Below are 21,882 nucleotides of genomic sequence, written 5' to 3' on the forward strand. Positions count from 1 at the left end.
CACGTATCATTTCAAGAGAGCCTATTACTAAGTGTCAGTACAGACAAGAAGTGCAGTACTTTCCAGAGGAAGATGGCCTAATGTATATGCTTCTGTTGGTTACCCTGATGCAGTGAATAGAAGAGGAAGTAAGCGCACAGAATCAGCTAGGTTTTAATTTCTGGTCAGAATGGAGAAAAGATTACAAATAGTAGTAAAAGCTGGAATAAAACTTTGTATGGGAATCAGCTACAGAAAGGAAATAATTCACAGAGGTTACTAATTAAAACAGTTCCATTGTGAAGTTTTATAGGCCTGATAATAAGTATCAATTTCAGACCGTCTATTGCAGAGAAAAACTAACACATCTTAATGAGTTCTAAAATCATCATTGTGCGGGTTGTTTGATGCCACAGTAAAAACATCAATGGGGAAGGAGCTTAGGTGGCAAATAGATGGGATGTAGCTTTTCTAAGCAACCTATTTGTCAGCCTTGTTCTGGAGAACATATTAATAAATAGATGTGTAAAAGGTGAAAATATATACCCCAAATAGCAAATGTTTGTTGAAATAGCACAATGAATACTTGTTGAAATGCCACGTTTGCCCTTGACCCAAAGTAGCATTTTGAAATACAAAGCTTTGAATAAATCTTGCATGCCTTGGTTTTCATAAAATAGTTCCAAGCCTCAAGTGAGGGTGCGGATGTGTGTGGGAAGGGGCAGAAGTGAGAAGAGGCTATTGAAAGAAGCCATATATAACTTCGATCATCAGAGATGCAGGAGCCTTTCAGTGTGAACCCACCACTTACTGTTCTATTCAGCAGATGCAATTATCTTTACTTAGGGTAATAGACAATGTTATATCTTCCAGTTAAGTCCAAGAGGAATTAAACTATCCTTATGATAATAAACATATTTACTCTTTTTACTCCAGCATAATAAATCCAGTAGAGCAAGTAGAGGTACACTTTGCACAAGGACATCCGTTGCTGTCTGTGGTATAAGCATATGACCTTGCTTCAGTTACACTGATACATGAGAAGAAAATCATCAGAGTCTTACAGGCTCCTGTCTTTACACTTAAACTTGCTTTCTGTATCTGCGTCCATATATGTTACCTCCTTCCTATTGTGATCATGAACTGTCCATACTTGGATTATCAATCCTGTGTGTAAGAAGCCATCCATTCTCACTAATTCAGAATGCTCTTTTTCTAAAATTATGCCCTCATCTCCTAAATCATGATAATCCCACTTTAATTTATCCTTTCCATCATCAGAGAAATATACAGTAATATCCCATACTTAATTTTTCTTTAATTCTCCATTGACCCCCATAGCACACTTCCAGCAAATACCCTATTTTTCTGTGATGTTTCAGAGCTAAACTCTCCAAAGAAATTCTCTGTATTTACTGTCTCCACATTGTTTCCTTGCATTTTTTTGAGATCACTCTACTCAGGCTTCTGTCTCTACTATTCAACTGAAATGGCTGTTGTCAAGGTTTCCAGTGAGTTCTCGTTTCTCCAAACCCATGATCGACATCCACGCTTTATCCTACTCATCCGGCAGCAACATTTGACACAACTGGTTTGTGAGATCACAGCCCCATGGCTCAGCCCCACTAAGAGAGAATTAACCATAAGATTATGAAGTGCAACCCCCTGCCCCACAACTTACTTTTAATTCTTGCTCAGGCAATTTGTAAATCTCCATTTCTTTGGGGTAGGTTACTGGAATATTACTGTGTTCTCTTGGTGGTGTCATTTTCCTTGATTTTTCATGTTTCTTGAAGTCTCCTGTTGCTTCATGTTTGAAGAATCAGTCACTTCCTCTAGTCCTTACTGACTGGTTTTGGGTGAAAACGACTTCCTTTTTTTTTTTTTTTTAAAGATTTTATTTATTTATTGGACAGAATCACAAGTAGGCAGAAAAAGGTGGGGGGGGGGAGGGAGCAGGCTCCCTGCTGAGCAGAGAGCCCAATGCAGGGCTCCATCCCAGGACCCTGGGATCATGACCTGAGCTGAAGGCAGAGGCTTCAACCCACTGAGCTACCCAGGTGACCCAAACAGTGAGCCTCGTTTGGGATTCTGAGGCTCTCTCAGACTTTTCCCATGGATTTGTCCACTCCACACTTCTTGTGTTTTCTTGTGTTTATGTTTTGGGGGGTGGGGTGAGAGTGGAGTGAGGAGGAATCCTTAAGAATCTCTTCCAGTCCCTACAAAGCCAAGCCAGGGGCTAAGAGCCTCCATTTTTTTTTTTTTTTTCCCTAGAGAGGTGCCTTGAAATGCTCAAGTTCGTGTGCTCACCCCACCCAGTCCTGCAGATTTGAGCCAGCTTTCTGTGTGTGTCTGTGAGCTGTCAGCAAATGCTCACACTGGCCACCTGCAGAGGCATGGGCAGGGAACCAGCCACCAAAGCCAAGGGAGTGAGGTGTCTGGAGCATCATTGGCCCCTGAACGACATTTGTCGGGGTGTGTGGTGAGGCATCACTGTGGCTCTGGGGCAGGCCCCCAGATAGCATTCACAAAGCTGTTGGAAGGATCTGTGACCCCTTCTTGATTTCTGAGCCCTGGCTCCCATCTGTTGTCCCTGTTCCCAGCCCTTGTCTCCCTCCTTACCTCTCAGCCACACCTGGCACCTCAGTATTCTGTTGAGGCAAGAAAAAAATTCCCTCTGTGGGCAGCATCTTGCACAGCTGGGGAAGTTGACTAGTATGTATTACAGTCCCATTTTTCCCTGTGGGAGAAATCATGGCCTGATGGGTCCTCTCATGGAACTGAACTGAGCTGCATAGGGAAAAGGTTGTCTTGGATAAGGTGATATTTCTTACCTTCTTCAATGTGTATATTTTTAGAATGTTTTCTCCAGTGGTATGCTGGAACTTCTCTGCTATACTCCCAGGCCCCCACAAAAGTTCTCTTCTCTGTAGGTGGCTGTCAAAGTTGATGTTACTCTAGGGAGACGATGATAGAAAACTTCTATTCTACCATCTTGCTCATAACTCCCACTTTTTTTTTTTTTAAGATTTTATTATTTATTTGTCAGAGAGAGAGAGTGCACACAAGCAGGGGGAGCAGCAGGGAGAGGGAGAAGCAGACTCCCCGCTGAGCAGGAAGCCCGATGCAGGGCTTGATCCCAGGACCCTGGGATTATGACCTGAGCTGAAGAGGCTTAAATGACTGAGCCCCTCAGGTGCCCACTTAAAGTGCGAGCTGTGCCAGTGACTTCTCAAGGAGCACAGAGTGCAAACAGGGGTAGAAAGATCATTTTGCTATGGAGAAACCCAAGGGATGCTCCTTCTGGTGGGTTAGGAAGGACAGCACCAGCAGTAATAAATCATGTTCCTAGTATGTACCCTTGATATGGTATGATAATGGCCCTTCATCTCTGTGGTCTCCCTCAGTGTAACTATGTAGAAGCACTGGATAAACTCCTATAGAGGAATATCCTACAATATCCCTGAGGGGTACTCCTTAGACTGTGGAGGTCATCACGAGCAAGGAAACGCTGAGAAACTACCAGAGCCAACTAGGGAGAAATGACAGCTAAGTACAGAGTAACATCCTGGATGGAAGAGGTAAAGTACACTAGGTAAGAACTAAGGAAATCGGAGTAAACTATGGAGTTGACAATGTATCAATATTAGTTCACTCATTTTAGCAAATATACCATATATATTTGTTATTAATAAGGGGAACTAAATGCAGGGATAGAGGGGAACTCTCTGCACTAACTTCTCTATTTTACTGTACTTGTAAAATTGTTCTAAAACATAGTCTGTTACCAAAAAATCATTACACACAATGAACATTAAGCAGTAGGGAAAAAGTATATGATTATCTCTTTAGACAAAATGAATTAAACATGCATTTTTTTAAAAGATTTTATTTATTTGAGAGAGAGAGAGAGAGAGAGTGAGCATGAAAGGGGTGAGGGGCAGAGGGAGAAGCCGGCCCCCTGCTGAGCAGAGGGCCTGATGTGGGACTTGATCCTGGGACTCCAGGGTCTGAGCCGAAGGCAGTTGCTTAACCAACTGAGCTACCCAGGTGCCCAAACATGCATTTTTTATAAAAAACTATCATTGAATTAAGAACACAAAGGAACTTCTTCAACCTATAAACCTCTAATGAGCACAGTATGGCAAGAAACAGAAAATCGGGCACGCTTCCATCTCAGAAACAAAAAAGTCACGTTGTTTTTATTTTTATAAAAAGTCTTATGGAATCTATAAAAAATCTAACAAAAAAGCTACTTGAAGTAATATAGAAGTTTAGTAAGGTTGTAGGATACCAAATCAATGTGCAAAATTAATTTATAGACTAGGAACAATCAGAAATTGAAATTTTAACATAGTCACAGAAGCACCACACTTAGCAGTGAAGACATAATGGTGCAAAAAAAACATATAAAGAGATGCTTCATGTCACTAATCATAAGGGACAGGCAAATTAAGAGCACAGTGAGATGTGTGTACTTCTGCACAAATGTCAGAAAGGCTGAGTTTGACTACACCCAGTATTGGTGAAGATGTGGAGCCACTGGAACAACCATCAGCTTCTGATGGGAATATGGAAAATTTAACCCTACTGTATGCTCCAGCCATTCCACTCTTAAGTGTCTACCCAGATGTCAGAAAGTGTGTGTCCATAAAAAGACCTTACACCAAAGCTCACAGCAGGTGCATCTGTAACAGCCTCAATCAGGAAGTGACCCGGATGTATATGATCAGAAGAGTAGGAAGTGGCCCGGATTTCATGATCAGGTGAATAGGAAGTGGCCCAGGTGTTCATAATCAGGCAAACAGGAAGTGACCTGCATGTTCATTATCAGCTGGACAGGCAGTGAGCTGGCTGCTGATGATCAGGCGAACAGGAAGTGACCTGGATGTTCATGATAAGGCAAACAGAGAAACAAACTGTGCTACATCCAGGTCATGAAAACCTTGGCAATGCAAAAAGAATGAAATATTGATACACAGTACAATTTGTGTGATTCTCAAATAATGTTGAGTAAAAGAAGCTGAATCAAAGAGTACGTAAGTTCTACAAAATACAAACCAGTCTCTGGTTACTTGGGGGTGAGTCATGGAGGTGTAGAAGGCAGGAGTTACAATGGGGTACATTTTGGGTGTAATAGACATATTCATTACTGTGAAAGCTTCACATATGTGCCCAAATTTATCAGAGTATAAAATTTAAATTCTAAAAATTGTTTAAAACCTAATAATAGTACTTATGGAAAAGAGAGTGAGTAAATAAAACCAGTCATTTTTATCTTTTTAATCTTTTTTTTTAAAGATTTTATTTATTTGACAGAGAGAAATCACAAGTAGATGGAGAGAGGCAGGCAGAGAGAAAGAGAGGGAAGCAGGCTCCCTGCTGAGCAGAGAGCCCGATGCGGGACTCGATCCCAGGACCCTGAGATCATGACCTGAGCCGAAGGCAGCGGCTTAACCCACTGAGCCACCCAGGCGCCCCTTAATCTTTTTTTTTTAAAGATTTATTTATTTGACAGACAGAGATCGCAAGTAGGCAGAGAGGCAGGCAGAGACAGAGGGGGAAGCAGGCTCCCTGCCAAGCAGAAAGCCCAACGTGGGGCTCAATCCCAGGACCCTGGAAATCACGACCTGAGCTAAAGGCAGAGGCTTTAACCCACTGAGCCACCCAGGCACCCCAAAACCAGTCTTTTTTAAAGATAAGATAAAGTGAGCAGACTGAAAGCAAATCTTGTGGAACTGATTTCCATGAGTAAGTGTCAGATTCCATCCTCAGGATTGACTCCCAGCCTTAGAAAGGCTATATCCTTAAGATTCTTGTGGTTATCTCTTTGTTCCATATGTGACTCTTCAAATAAGAAAATATTCATCACCTATAAACCTTTCCTGAAATATAGTTCTCAATGGAAATTAACCTGGCAAATATAATTTACATTTATAGGTTATTAATTAGCTCTGTAGAGAGAGTGTGCTTGTTTTAAAAGGCTTGCTTAAAACATATAGTTACTTTAAATACAGAAATTAAAGATGCTAGCAGCATATTCATTTGCTTAACAGGGTTTTCTGGAACTGGATATCATCTCTTTGTTGGCAGTGATTCCCCATCTGTGTTCAAGCAACTTAGAATTCAGAAAGTCCTTTGGGGCTAATAGCACAGCAGTGGGTGGGAAATGGAGTCAACAGAAGCAACACCCAAACCAGACCTGGATGAGGTCAATAATGACAGAAGAATCATAATACAAGGAATCTTTAAACTTGAACATATTGGATATGTTCATTATATGCTCATTATAATGAGTACTGCTGTATAACCTTTTATAAATGGGAAAAGTGATTTTTTTTTTTTTTTTTGGTTAAACCAAATATTGGAACCACAATATAATTATCTCAGTGAATTGGCTTTTCAGAGTTCAGAATATTTGGGGACACTTTCTTTTTTTTCCTGTAAAAGAAGTTACCACCAACTCACCTTATTAAGACATTTCTGTGGCAGGAAGATTCAGAGGGTTGAGGTGTGAGCTTCCTCTCATAACGTATGTGTTTGGTAACACGATTCTGAGATAAAACTGATTAAAACTGAGATTGTAGGTACCAAATAGATTATGAACATTACAATATCATCATTTATGCTTGGATTTTTTTTCCACCATTGAGTAATAAAAAATAAAATATGGCATAGAAAAAATTAAGCAGAACAAGAAATTACTCTTGAAAATGAGAGTTTTATTAGTACATTTGTCATGAGTTTTTCTCTTGTACTAGTGCTTGGCATTAAACTATTAGTAAAGAGTTAATGAGAATTTAGTTACACTGAATTAAATCTGCTGTTAAATGTGTTATGCGGTCTATAAAATATTATAAGAACCTCTCTGAATACTGTGCTACAACCAGTTTTCCAGTGGTTAACCCATACCATAAATATTTACTTCAGTAGTTATGAAAGAACTAACAGATATTTTTAAAGCACTAAAAATGACTAAATGCTTCAATTAGCAAAAAGTGCTATATCTTTAAAAAATTAACTATATCTTTATATCTTTAAAAAAATTTGACTCACAAACAGTAATAATTGAAAATACATGTATTCTCCATAATAAAAAATCGTAATTTTTTGAGAAAAATGAATTCAATTACCTGCTTCAGAGCCTTAATTTTTGTTTGCTTTTATAGAAATTCAGGCTCTACATATATGCAAAATGTCTATCTTACCGTCTCATATTTTGTACTTTGTCCATGAAGAGAATATATTTATAAAAAACGTTTATTGTGTCAAGCAACATCTTAAAGTCAATGCCAAAAAGAGAAAAATAATATTTCCCCTTTAAATGACAAGTGTGCTTAACTTACAAGCAAGGGCTCACCGTGATGAGGTATACAGTAGGCCACACAGCTGAATACAGGAGGCTGCTAAAGCTGAAGAGTTTGGGGGCAAAGCTGTGAAATGTGTGAAAAACAGCTTAAAATCGATGATAAAAGGGGTTTTATGCCCAATGCTAGACTCAAAATTGGTACCTTTATGACTTTCCTTCTAGTGTTGAGATTCAAATTCTAACCAGGACATAATTTACCTTGAGTTAAATGCACCCTTAAAGCAGTGACATTTTCAGCAAATAGTTAATTCTGAGGGAAAAGAAGGAATTTCTTTATCTCATGCCAAGATAATTACAGATGATTTTTAGAGTTTTGCAAAGAAGAGTTTTGCTCTGTAAAGAGGTTGCTGTGATTTGATAATCTTAGTCACACTTTGCGCTTAGCTATCAATACATGACATGCTCTTCATGTATATATTTTTTAAGCATGTTGAAAAGCCTGTGGTTTTACTCTGTATCTACAGCAAGAATCCCAGATAAAATCCTTTACTTCTCAGAAAAGTTGAAGTCCCCGACCTTGACCAGCTTTCAGAAATGCCATGTGACCCCAGGGCATCCAGTGCTCAGTGTTAAGTGTATCCCCTGCAGAAACAATGAAGCAAAGTATACTTACAGTTAACACTTCTTGGTTAAGATCTTGGGTCCAGAGTCAGAAGGATTCCTACTCAAGTTCCTATCTAGTGACAGTTGACATAAAGGCAGTTTCACATTTATTTATGTATTTAGAAATTAGCAGAGAATTTAAATATTTTTTAACAATTTATAAATCATCTAACTTTTGTAAGAGGCACATAATTAAGAGCAATTTTCTGAGAAAAATATTTTTTCTATATTTTTGAAGAAAAAAGGATGGAAGAAACCATTTGCACATTGTTAAAAAAAATAGTATAACTAACACTGTTTCTGTGAAAACCCTTCTGATGACTGCTGTGGATGTTTGTATGCCCCGCCGCCCCAACATCCATCCAGTAAAGCCCACATCTGATGGTATTTGGAGGCAGGAACTTTGGAGCCCTCATAAATGGGAGTGGTGTGCCCTTACAAGAGACAAGAGATGAGACAAGAGAAAAATGATTTTATTTATTTATTTATTTATTTATTTATTTTTTAAGATTTTATTTATTTATTTCACAGAGAGAAATCACAAGTAGATGGAGAGGCAGGCAGAGAGAGAGAGGGAAGCAGGCTCTCCGCTGAGCAGAGAGCCCGATGCGGGACTCGATCCCAGGACTCTGAGATCATGACCTGAGCCGAAGGCAGCGGCTTAACCCACTGAGCCACCCAGGCGCCCGAGAAAAATGATTTTACATCATTTTATGAGGATGCATGAAGGAGTCATCCATCAGCAAACCAGGAAAGGGGGTTTCACCAGAAATTAGATCGGTCCGCACCCGATCGTGAACTTCTCAGGCTCCAGAACTGTGAGAAACCTTTCTGTTCATCCAGTCTATGGGATTTTTGTTAGAGGGACTCAAGCAAACACAGTAACAAATTTTTGTCTTCATTTTAAATATCAATGATTATATTGAAGCTATAGCCCTCTGTGTAAAATATTGATAGGAAATATGTAATATGTGTTAACTCAGTGGTTTAAAAAAATGCCATCAAGGAAATTTACCATACATGAGCACAAAGAAACACAGTTTAGTGGTATTTTCTTGTCTTTCCTGATTAGTTACTGGGTGAATTCATTGTTAAACAACCTGAATCTTGAGCATTTTATATCCTTGGCTCCTCTTATCAGAAGAGAAGTGTTTTATAATCTAGAGTCTGAAAAACAAAGCTCTTAGAGGCCCACCTGATTTGTTTTATAGTTTCTTCTTCATTAAAGTTGATTGCATACTTAAAGGGATATCTCCATTTCTTGTTTTTCAAACAGATCTGTTGAGGAATAATTGATATAGAAAAAAATGCATACATTTTCTGTATACAATTTTAAGAGTTTGGAGATAGGCACATGTCTGTGATGATGCATGATGAACACAATCAGTGTAATACACAAAGCCATCATCTCCAGAATGTCCTCAGCCCTTCCCGTGCAAGTGTATGTGTCTATATGTGTGTAGGAAGAACACTGAATGTGAGATGCACTTCACGTTTCTGTTTTGTGATTTCCTGATCAAAGGGGAAGTAATATCATTTTGTTTACATCTCTCTTAAGAGAAGGAAGATAGAAGATGTATTTCCACAACAGCTCACCAGCCGCCTGGCCTTGGGCAAAGTCCTTAATCTCTCCGTCTTATTTTCCCTATTGCTAAAGTGTGGACAATAATGGTATACTCCAATGAAATTTTGGGAGGATTAAGTAAAATAATCCTATAAATAAGGGGCTTAACTGTTGGCGCATGCTTCACAATGTTTAGTTTCATGAGGCCCGCTGGAAAGGCAGTAGGAACCAATAGATCTGCTATCACACCCTCAAGGAAGGGCGAGAACAGGCGCTATCAAATGATCTCTTAATCTGGTGCTATTATTAAGCCCAAAGCAGAAGTAAAGGCTTCATAAAACAGCACTGCCTTGTTTCCAGGTAAATGACAGTAGTCTGTGTACATTTTTCTCCTTGAAAGACAGGCCCCTCCTTAGCGCTAATGTCAAGAAAAAAGATGAAAGTGTTTCCATTTCAATGATAACAATGTAAAAAAGAATATAAACACCTTCTACTTTGAAATGGATAGTTTAACTGTAAAAATTATGCCTATTCATGTCTGTGGCTCTTGAACTTGAAGGATGATCAATGTGGGTTGAAGGACCACTAAACACTAAGCTCTAAGAACTTAGGAAAATAGAACTACTTTTTAAAAATTGTTATAAAGCATGCCAATAGCACAGAAGGAATAAATTTTAAAATTATCTTGCAAAAAATCATTGTCCTTGCTGGGGAAAATGTGGATAGGTATTCTCATTCACTGCTGTAATAATGATTCAAATGTGTAATACTCTATTTAATTTGGCTGACTTTGGAAATCGCTGCCTGGCAGAAAAACAGATGTCGCTTCAGGGAATGCATGAAACCACCTATTAAAATTCTCTATGTCTGTGGGATGTACCCACTGATCACTAAAAACTGAATTAAAATTTTTGAGTTTATATACTACACTAAAATAATGTCTTTCGGTATTATGGTATAAAACATTGAATTCCCTGATTTTCCACCTTCCTTCCAACCACACCAGCGATGTTGTATGGCATTTATTTAAATTGATAATTTTTTTTCCTTCTATTTTTTATTATGGTCTCATGTAAAGACACTAAAATTCATCTTTTTAATGTTATGGTTCAGTTTTTCTTTTCTTTTTTTTTTTTTTTGAAGAGTTTATTTATTTATTTATTTGAGAGAGAGAAAGTGAGTGAGAGAGAGAGAGAGAGAAAGAGCATGAATGGGGGGAGGGGCAGAGGAGAAGCACACTTCCCACTGAGCCGGGAGTCAGATTCGGTTCTTGATATCAGGACCCTGGGATCATGACCTGAGCTAAAGGCAGATGCTTAACCCACTGAGCCATCCAGGCATCCCTCTTTTTTTTTTTTTTAATCTTTTTTTCTTTTTTAGTTTTGTAAAAAGACTATTTATTTGAGAGAGACAGAGCACAGTGGGAGAGTGAGGGGGAGAAGCAGACACCCCGTTCAGCAGAGCCCAATGTGGGACTTGATCCCAGGACCCTGAGAGCATGACCTGAGCAGAAGGCAGCCACTTAACTATCTGAGCCACCCAGGTGCCCTGGGTGAGTTTTGATAAATGTGTATCAAGAAGCAGAATGGTTACTTGATCCTTTTTTAGTGGACCTCCCTCCATCCTGGGCAGGTGACAACTACTTACCTGTTTTCTGTTGCTATAATTTTGCCTTTGCAAGAATGTTCTATAAATGGAACTCTACAGTCTATTAACGTTGACAGTCTTCATAACCGCACAACACATTTGAGATTTACTCATGTTGCTGCGTGTGACAGTAGTAGTTCATTCCTTGTGTTGCTCAGTAGAATGCCCCTAGGTGGGTGGACCACACTTTATTGATTCCTCAGTTCCTTACTTGACTCCATATGTCTTCTTTGGTGAAGTGTTCAAAAGTGGACAAAAATAGGATTTTGTTGGATGTTATTGGATGGTTTGTTTTCTTATTGAGTTTTCAATGTTTTCTTACATATTCTAGGTACAAATTCTCTATCGTGTATGTGATTTGCAAATAGTTTCTGTCAGTCTATAGCTTAAGAGTCTCTGAGGAGCTGAAATTTTAATTATGGTGTAGTTCAATTCATCATGTTTTCCTTTAAATGCCTCAAACCAGTTAGTTTCCCATTCTTTATTTGTGGAACCATGTGTGTGTTTACATTCAAGTGGATACTTTACAGTTCTGCTTCAGTCTTCTCTTCCTGCTTACATCGGGCCTCAGGGTCAACCAGAAGTGATAGTTTTGGGTATTCTCACTCCTTCCTTGGGAATATAAACAGCCTTGGGCATGTCCGCAGTCCTATACGTGTGTGGCCTTCTAGACTCCCCAGAATATGTTAGGGCTTTTCAAAGCCCTTAAAGGACATCCCAATCCCAAAGTCTTCCTTTTACGGTTTTATTTTGTTTTGGCGGCTTTCTGTTTGCCCCAAGTGTGATCATTGCCACAGGCAGCTGCAGTATTAAGCAGTTGCTGCCAACTGTTTTTGACAAATGCCCTCTGAAAAAATGCGGTTTGCACTGACTGATCTCTCAATTAGGTCAAATAAAGTATAAGCCATATGAGGAGGATTTCCAGGGACCTGCCAGACAGGCTATGTCAACTCTCTGAAAATAATGCTTTTAAGGAGCTCCAAACCTAGTCTGCTAGCTCCAGCAGCTGCCTGGCTGCTGTTTTTCACCAGGCACCAGTTTTTAAGGTTAATACAGAACTTGGACAAGAAGATGGAAATAGGGTCAGTTGTAATGTTCTCAAGAAGAGTCAACTATTTTGTTGAATAAATATTTTGCTGATCATTATAAGCCATCAGTTATTTTATGAGTTTTGAAAAAGTTTATTTTGACCACTTTTGTTCCAGTTTTCTCCCTGTTCTTGTGGAGAAGCAATGAGTTAGAAGTTCTTTATCCACCATTATTACCGATATTCACATATGAATTCTTATTTCTGGTCTCTGGAAAATGCTTTTGTATTTCAACTTTTTCTAGCTTTATGGATGTGAAACCAGTCTGGGTCCAGTATCCAGGACCACATCTCTCGGGCTTAATAACAAGTTATATAATGCTTATCACAACAGGATTTTTACACTAAAAAACCTTCTGTGAAGCCTTTTGGGGAGCCTCAGATTCAAGCCACACAGTGTCTTGTCATCTGTAAGTTTGACTTTTGGGATCTCTCTAGACAGGTGGCCATGGCTCAAAAAACTTGTTTTGGGGGCAAGGCTGGATAGTGCAAAACAAGGATATGTCTGCACATTAACACACTACTTTTTTTTTTTTTTTTTAGTGTGACTAAAGGAGATACGGAAGTTTGCATATAAGAAATAATATATAATTATACTATGAAAATATGTAAATAAATATAAGGAAAAATTCTGTGTGATCTGAATCTTGGGTGAAGGGTATTTTTCTCCATCACTACACAACAAAACATTTGACAACATATTGGCCTGAAAGAAAATTGTATTATTATCTCTTCCTTCTGTGGGTTAACTGAGTATGACTTGATGGATACTGCTGTGGTCTCAAGTGTAATTGTTGTCGTGTTCCACAGGAGCTGAAGTTGTCAGAAGGACTGAGTGGGCTGCACATCTGTGATGGCTCAATCCCATGGCAGCCAGCTGATGCCAGCCATGAGCTCTGCCTGCCTGTAACCTGCTTGTATGGCCTTGTCTTCTCACTGTATGGAAGCTTGGTTCCAACAGGAAGCATCAGGAGAGACCCAGGCAGAAGTGGTAAGGCTTTATATGACCCAGTCTCCTGAGTCTCAGAACATTACCCTCACCATATCTGTCAGTCAGAAGAGAAGCCGAGTGCGGAGATGTGGAAGGCATAGGAGGAAATGTGCCATACTTTTTGTTTGAAATGCAGGCTATCAGTTTTGAGAAAGGGGGTGATACTATCACACTCCTAAAAATCTCTAAAGGGTAGCCTTTTAAAGAATGCCATATTTGTGGAGTGAGCAATAGGAAGAATGATAGTCTTGTTTACTGAAATATCAAATCCTAAGTGAGCCTCAAAATTTGGAGAGGGCGGGATTAGAGTTCAAAGCTTGGTTTTGTTTAACTCTCCAGGTGGTCTAAGAGTATAACGTGAAGATAGATAATGGATGTTGGTATGATGTAATCCTATCTATTGACCTACTCTGGTTTGAGCAATACATATACTGTGAAGATATTTAAGTAGAAAAATTTTGCAGTTATTCAGAGATAACATTTGTAAGCAGTGCATTTTGGGAAATCTAATAGAATCTTTACACAAGAGGAAGGTGTTGAAAGCCAGTAAATGTGGAACCTCTGTGGCCTTGAACTTGTTAAATCGGGACAACAGATGATTCTAGAAATATCTCTGGAAAAGTGCAGAGAATGATTGGTCTGGCTAATGACTACTTCCATGCCTGTTTAAGTCTGACTCCCAATGGTGTGCTTTACTGCTCATTTTCAGTTTCTCTCCCACACACTGTTCATCAGCTACAGCCTACAGGCAAGTTTCATGAACTCGTAAGAGTTTTATTTCCACATCTAGGAAAAGGAAAAAAGTAAGTAACCCACTCAGTATTTTTTTTGAGATTTAATGATAATTATAATACTAATGAAATGATATAAGACCTAAATCCCTTAATTCAACTTGAAAAATATAGAAAATTTTGAGAAGTACACATTTTAGAAAGACATATTAGACATCAAAATCAGATATGAAATGATAGGACACTCATAGATAAATGTCAGATAAGGCATCTCTAAGAAGGACATGTATACATTTATTACGTAAATATCCTTATACATTCTATAGAAATATAGCATATTTATTTATAGTGTTCTGTCCTAGACTTAGCATTAAACTCACTACAGGCTATGTTATATGTAGTATGTTATAGCTGAGTAATAATATGCAATAGTTTCCTTTAAAAAATATGCAATAGTTTCCATTAAAAAAATATGCAATAGTTTCCTAAAGCTCAAGACTACTAAATCCCCAATCACATCTGGTCCAAGATTTTTAGGTACGAGACTGGGACCTGTAATAACAAGGTACCTTTTATTATTTTGGTTGTTTTTACTCTTCTTTAAATGGAAACAAACAGGAGGAGCAGCTGGCCAATCTTGGTGGATGTGAATTTGGGCCAACCGCCATAAGGAATTAGGAGACACACCTTTCCAGGCTGTAGTGCTCCTCAGACAACAATGCCCCAAAGCAGAACAGGCAAGACAATGTGGCTATACAACATTGCGATTGATTACCTACATTGATCTGACATGAAATAATGGAGGGAACAGGAGTCAGCGGATTTCAGATGGCCTTTCTGCACTCTGGCTCACTTGACCCTCTTTTCTATAACCTGTTTTCTTCTTGTACTTGTTTGGATTTCCCTCTGGCACAGACATCTTCCTAACTTTTCCCTACCTTGCTTGTAGGCTGCATCCAATCAGACCATATGTGGCCTCTAGGTTAATTACTATTTTGCAGATTTGGGGTCCCCCCCATTAAAATGTCATAACAAAAATGGGGGTTTAATTGTCAAAATATCATGGGGATTACACCCTCAGAGCACATTGTTCTCAGTTGTGTGATACGCTCCTTTTGTTCAACCTCAACTACAGTCTTGATGTCCTGTTGTTTTTGTGCTTGTAAAAGTAGAAGCATTCTTTAGTTTCTTCCTGATGTTGCTTTCTTTTTATTTATTTGACAGATCACAAGTGGGCATAGAAGCAGGCAGAGAGAGGGGGGGAAGCAGGATCCCTGCTGAGCAGAGATCCCAACATGGGGCTAGATCCCAGGACCCTGGGATCATGACCTGAGCTGAAGGCAGAGGCTTTAACCCACTGAGCCACCCACGCACCCCTGCTTTCTTGATATAAATTCCTGATGCACATTCTGGATTTCTAGCTTTACTTGTGATATTTTCCTTCTTAGAACTGGTGCTAGTACTTTCTAGACATTCAAAACCAATACTATTGTTATCACAATAATATTTTTAATCAGATGGCAAAAATCTGTGGAAGTCAAGACTTCAGTTTTACTTTTCAGGAACATTGACAAGTCTCTATAGAATACACTAAAAATAAGTTTTAAAATGGGATCTTAGTTAGAACCTGCTTATATTAGTTTCTAATCAGTCCTTAAAACAAGGACTTTTTTATTTTTATTTTATTTTATTTTTTTAAAGATTTTATTTATTTATCAGAGAGAGAGGGGGAGAGAGCGAGCACAGGCAGACAGAATGGCAGGCAGAGGCAGAGGGAGAAGCAGGCTCCCCGCTGAGCAAGGAGCCCGATGTGGGACTCGATCCCAGGACGCTGGGATCATGACCTGAGCCGAAGGCAGCTGCTTAACCAACTGAGCCACCCAGGCGTCCCAAAACAAGGACTTTTTTAAAGTATAGGAGAAAAACTAGCAATAGATAAACTTATGTTTATGTACTTAATTGTTAGAATTGGGCAAATCATGATTTAGGTTTGTAGGAAAACAAAACTGTTTAACTCAGTTGACAGTCTGTACCTGGAACAGAGCCAAGTATACCACAGATAGAACCATTATACAGTATTTTACAAGGATATCTACCATAAAAACACTAACAATTACTGTTCCATGAACTAAATATATCTTGTTAATGAAAATTTTAGTGCAATATGAGTTAAGTATTTAAGGACAGGGATGCCTTGGTGGCTCAGTCATTAAGTGTCTGCCTTCAGCTCAGATCATGATACCAGCATCCTGGGATCAAGTCCCACATCAAGCTCGTGGCTCAGTGAAGAGCCTGCTTCTCCCTCTGCTTGTGTGCTCTCTGTCATTCTCTCTGACAAATACATAAGTCTAAAAAATTATGTTTAAGGACACATCTATTTATTACAAACCCACCAAGGAATTGAAAACGAAAAAGAACATCCCAAAGTGGTGTGCCCCATGGAGTAATGCAGATATCAATGCAATGACCTCAGTGTCCTCATATGCATTCTGAAAGTCTGAGGGTTCTTGGGACTTAGTCTGTGTATATGTAAAATCAGAAAATAAAATTTCTGGTTCTCTGCTGTCAAGTTAATAAATCTTTATCAAGGGAGATTTAAAAAAAAATAACTCAAAAATGCTAATACAACTTCAAGCATTAACTCTGAACAGTATGTGTTATTATAGATAATACAGAACACTAACATAGAAGGCAGAAAAAAAAAAAACCCTAATACTAATAAATTAGTATCCTAATTTACTTTGTCTTAAATGTATGAGTTTTAAAACTTAGTTTGCAAAGTAGTTTTCTTTCTTTTCATTCATTCATTCTTTCCCCATATTTTTATTACCGTAAAATCTTTCTCTTTTCTATTTACACTTTCTTTCTCATAAATGATTACTTACGGATGCGCGGGCAGGGAAGCCGTGGGCTCCAAAATGGCGGCTCTTCCCGCCGACCCTCTCCAAGATGGCGGACTTTCCTGCCACCCTCACTGCAGCCTCCACGTCACCGCCAGGAAATGACACTCTCCACCCAGGAACTTCCCAGCTGGGAACTGTCCATCACGGACTTCCCCCACCCCATACCCTCCAATCACCACATGCCTTGCCTTATATGGATGCAAGGCTATGGCCTACCTCAACCCAATAAAAGGACCCCGCCAACTCGCTCCCAGCGCGACCTCCTCGACTCTCTCTCTCTCTCTCAGAGTCGCGGAACCTCGTCTGAGGGTGCTTGTAATAAAGTTCATCTCTCGGGGTGCCTGGGTGGCTCAGTGGGTTAAGCCTCTGCCTTTGTCTCAGGTCGTGATCTCGGGTCTTGGGATCAAGCCCAGCATCGGGCTCTCTACACAGCAGGGAGCCTGCTTCCCCCTCTCTCTCTGTCTGCATCTCTGCCTGCTTGTGGTCTCTCTCTCTGTCAAATAAATAAAAATCTTAAAAAAAAAAAAAAAGTTCATCTCTTGGATCTGTTTGCCTCATAGCCTTTTTCTTCCTATCACGGGCGGGAGCAACCTAACACTACTAGGGGACAATGACTTCTAAACACAAATGTCAGTATATTTTCTTTTGAAAACCAAAATTATGGTTTTTTTTTGTCCATTGGCAAATATTGAAAACCTCCATGAAGATTTTTATATTTATCAAATGAGGGCTTTTTGTGACATCTGTTATTTAATTAGGTGACCTATTTTTTTTTTTTTGCATTTATAATTAACTTCTAGGTGTGGTTACACAATCACTAAGAAATTTAATACCAACTTCTACATGCAAAGTAGTACAATAAATCTCAGCTGCAACTATCCGAGTAACTTTTTACAGTGGAGTAATCTTGTGGGATTTCAAAAAGTTAAGAGCTTGAGGCAAATATGTAGATTGCTAGGATGGAAGCCAGAAGTTCTTTAATCATGGGTTGCAAGACATCAAGATTGAGGACGGAAAGGAGAGAGAGGGAGAGAGAGACAGAGAGATAAGGAGAGAGGAAGGGAGAGAGGGAGCAGGAGAAGAGCCCAGCTATCTTTTGCATTAAAAAAACTAGCAAATTTTTCATCCCAAGAGGATAACTTAAAACAATCTTTTAAATCTAATATTGATCAAACAGAAGATATTTAGTTTTCAAGCAGAAAACTTTTTTTTTTTTTTAACGAATTCTATCCAGGATAGAATGATACAAGCACACTAGCTTCTGATTGCCTAGTTTACAATCTTTCAGAGATATCAGTGAAATTACCTAAATCTTGTGGTTACATCTCTAAGAAGATATATCAACCAAGTCTCATTAGTTATCAGTTTATCTGTTCTCAAATATTTTTTCCTAGATAATCAATTTATAGCATGCCTCTCTTTACCAAAAAATAATAAAGGGCATTATTTCTACATGGCTTTGTTCACAATTTAAATCTTGGAGGAGTTTGTTAAAACCTTAGAAAATTTTAAAGCACATGCCTAAGTAGGATTAGGGATTTCAAAGACCTGATAAAGGCAAACCATAGAAACTGTTTTTTTTCTGGGCAGCCAAAGAGAAAATAGCTGTTTACATTCTGTCAAGAAGAGCACCAACAACTCAAGAAAACTTTTGTTTTTAACAGAGAGAGCAGACTTTCAATCTTACACTGATGTACTTACAAAATCCCTCTATTCTAATCTTAGTCTGTCCTGACCACACCTAAAATTCCTTTCCAAAGATTTCCCTTCACAAATCTTCTACAACTTTCTTTTGCATTCCAAGTTTGTCCCAAGCCATTTCTCCACAAACAACCAGTCAGTCTCATTTAGGACAAAATTGCTTTCTTTTACCTTCAACACAAATGCATTCCCATGCCTTATATCTTTTTTTACACATCTCCTAGTTTTCTACACACAGAGTTTCCAAATTTTGCACTCTTATTAGAAATCTTAGTCTCCAGTAAAAGACTAAGTAGTAATCAATGGTGAACCATTACACCAGAATTCTTCAGATGGCAAATTTATGAACCAGTTGAGCACAAAGCATGTTTACCAGCAGACTTAAATATCCTTAGTTTCTTCCCAGAAAGTAGCAAAAGCATAAACTTACATCCAGTCATTAGTGACTGATCACCTTATCCTATTTGGAAAAGACCTGGAGGTCCAATGAATTCAATCTCAAAGACCTTGAAAGATATGTTCACAATTTCCTATGAAAACTTTGATGAGACATACAATTAACCATCATTTTAGCCATGTTTTTGCTAACAAATCGCAACGGAGATAACACCAGCTTATTTGACCTTCAGCAAACGTTGGCAGAATATGAGCTTCAGATTTAATGATGATAACTTTAAAGACATGTACTTGAAATTTAGTTTAAATCCCAAGTTTTGTTCCAGCTGGGTCCACTTTTCATTGTCAAGCTTCACCTGAGACACAGGAGGGGAGACCTGAGTGAGCCCATTATGCAGGCTGCACCCAAGGTACAGAAACAGGAGGGGGTGGGGCAGACAGACGGGGCAAGTGCTGCTGGGAGACAAGAGCAAAGGGTTCCTAGTTCTAAAGCTCATCCACTTGGAAAGATGCATAATTGCCTTGTTTTCCCACCAACAAGTGGAGTTAGGCAGTCCCTGTCCGGCTGGAGAAGACAGGGAACAAAACAAAGGGAATTTCAGCGGCTGCTTGGAAATATTCCTCAAAGTCCAGGACCTGAGGCCAACTAATCACAGTTGGCTCCAATTATCGCCATTAACCTGAGAAAGGAATAAGGGGGAAGCCTTCACACTGTAGTAGGAGCAGTGAGGGGCAGGGGAAAGTCAGCATCCACTTGCTGGGGAGGCCTGTGTTTCCTCCAGCAACTTAGGTTTATTGGGAGGAGGATTATTTAGACACTGATCCAGTAGGTCAGGAGGGAGATTACTAGCCAACATGTTTGGGTAAACACCTTCTGCAAGTGGCCTTTATGTCAGGGCCCTGATTTGGAGCCCTGAAAGCCTGGATGGATCCAGAATTCCTTAGTCTACCTGCCCAGTTTCCCACTGTGGCCATACAGTGAGCCTTACAGGAACTCAACCCTTTCCTAAACTTGCAATGCTGGTTGTCTCCAGTGGGTTAAAAGGCACCCCAGAGGAGAATCCTTGGGGACTGAAGAGACCATGCCTTGCCACAAAGGTCACGCCTGATTTTACCTTGCCTTGAAGAACCTGCCCTGTTTAACCCCTGGAAAACACTAGAAAGTTTTTTTGTTTGTTTGTTTGTTTAACACTAGAAAGTTTTACAAGGGGAATTACCCAGTTTTGCAGCACCTAATCCAGGAGTCCCCGCGGAGAATGGTTTCCCATCTTGCAATCCTAGTAGGCGTTACTGGTGCATGTTGGGAAGGTGAAGCTCAGTGAAACAGTGGCTTAACACCTTGGGGGGAGGGGGGATCAGGCCAGCAGGAGTAGCCACTCTGATCCGTTCTGTCACCTGATCTTCCTTTTCTCCTCTGGATGTACCCCTAAAAAATCTGGCCTAATCATAAAGGCTTAGCGAGCTTAACAGTTTAAACTTGGATTCAGTTATGTTCCCTCGCTTCTCCCCTGGGCACTTTTTCTGTCCCTATACCTGAGGTCCCATTCGTAAGCCTGGCCCTATTGAGGGGTGCAGACCCCGAGATGTAGCATCATCATTTCAAATTTCTCTTGTTGAAACAAGAAAGTCCAACTACATGACCCACTAAAGTCCCAGCCGCTAAGGCAACCAGTGGAGGAATTGGCTGGGGTCTGCCGCTCCCTCCTTCATGCCCCGTGTTGTCCAGTAAACGCCCAGGAAACACTGGGCTCCCTCTGACTTATCATGTAAGGAGATAGCTCTAATCTGGCTTGCCGATAACCTGGGTTTTGATCCCTGGTCGTGATTAAACCTAAACTGTACCTAACAGAGAAACCTATCTTACTAAGCAACAAAAAATGAGGAAAAGATTTTCCTCCTAAGTCCTCATAAAAAGACATTTTTAAATGAAAAAACAAAACAAAACAAACAAACAAACAAAAACCCTTCTATCTGCATAGGCAGCATTCTTCCCCGTCTGACAAAGTCAGCGGGACCGTGGAACCCATAACATTTCCAGGTGCTTAGAGAAGGGATGACGGAGGATAACGGACCCTGAACGGAGTCCCTGGCTGGACGGGCCTGCTGCTCCTCGGAGACTGGAAGGACCTGACACAACGTCCCTGAGACAGGAGCAGGTCCTTTAAGAAAAGGCAATGAGCAGAAAGCAGCTGCGTCAGGTGAGGCCGGCATTCCCTCCGTCGGAGGAAGGGGACCGACCACACCTTTCTCCAGAAGCCTAAGACCGAGCCCTAAGACCGGCGCCTGCGCGGCTCGCCTCCAGCCGGCCCACAGGTGCGGGTTTTGCTGTTTATGGGAAGAGGTCGGCTGAGGGACAGCCCTCGCTCAGGAAAGAGTTCGCTCTCTGCTCCTCCTCGGGTGGACGTGGTCCTGGGTTTTGGCACCAAAACGATGTGGGAGAGCGAGGTTTTTGTCTTGGGAGCCGAAGAATGAATCTCGAGGACGACAGAGTGAGTAAAGCGGTCGAAGTTTATTAAGTGAAGATGTAGAAAAAGCTCTCAAGAGCGAGAGGGGTCCCCACAGGGTTGCTGACAAAGGCCTTTAGGGTTGGTCTTTTTAGAAAGCTAACGAGGGACCTGAAATCTCTGTAACATTTCTACTGATATCACCATTGAGCAGGGACTCGTGATAACCCCTTCCGTGGCTTCCTTCCTTCCCAGGGTCTGGGTGTTCTTTGTGGGTCCCAGGTGATTATCGTGAAAGATCACCCCCTCCCCCATGCCTGGGGCAGGGTGGTCCGGGTCATGCCCTCATGTCTGGTTTTCCCATACCTTCACACGTTTGGGATTTCTGGGAGCCTGATCCCAGGGCCCCCCATTTGTCTCTCCCTTCTGTAGCCCCACCTGTCCCTTCCTCACTATGAAAGTCTTTC

The sequence above is a fragment of the Mustela nivalis genome (assembly GCF_964662115.1).
Source record: "Mustela nivalis genome assembly, chromosome: 2".
Classification (NCBI taxonomy): Eukaryota; Metazoa; Chordata; class Mammalia; order Carnivora; family Mustelidae; genus Mustela; species Mustela nivalis.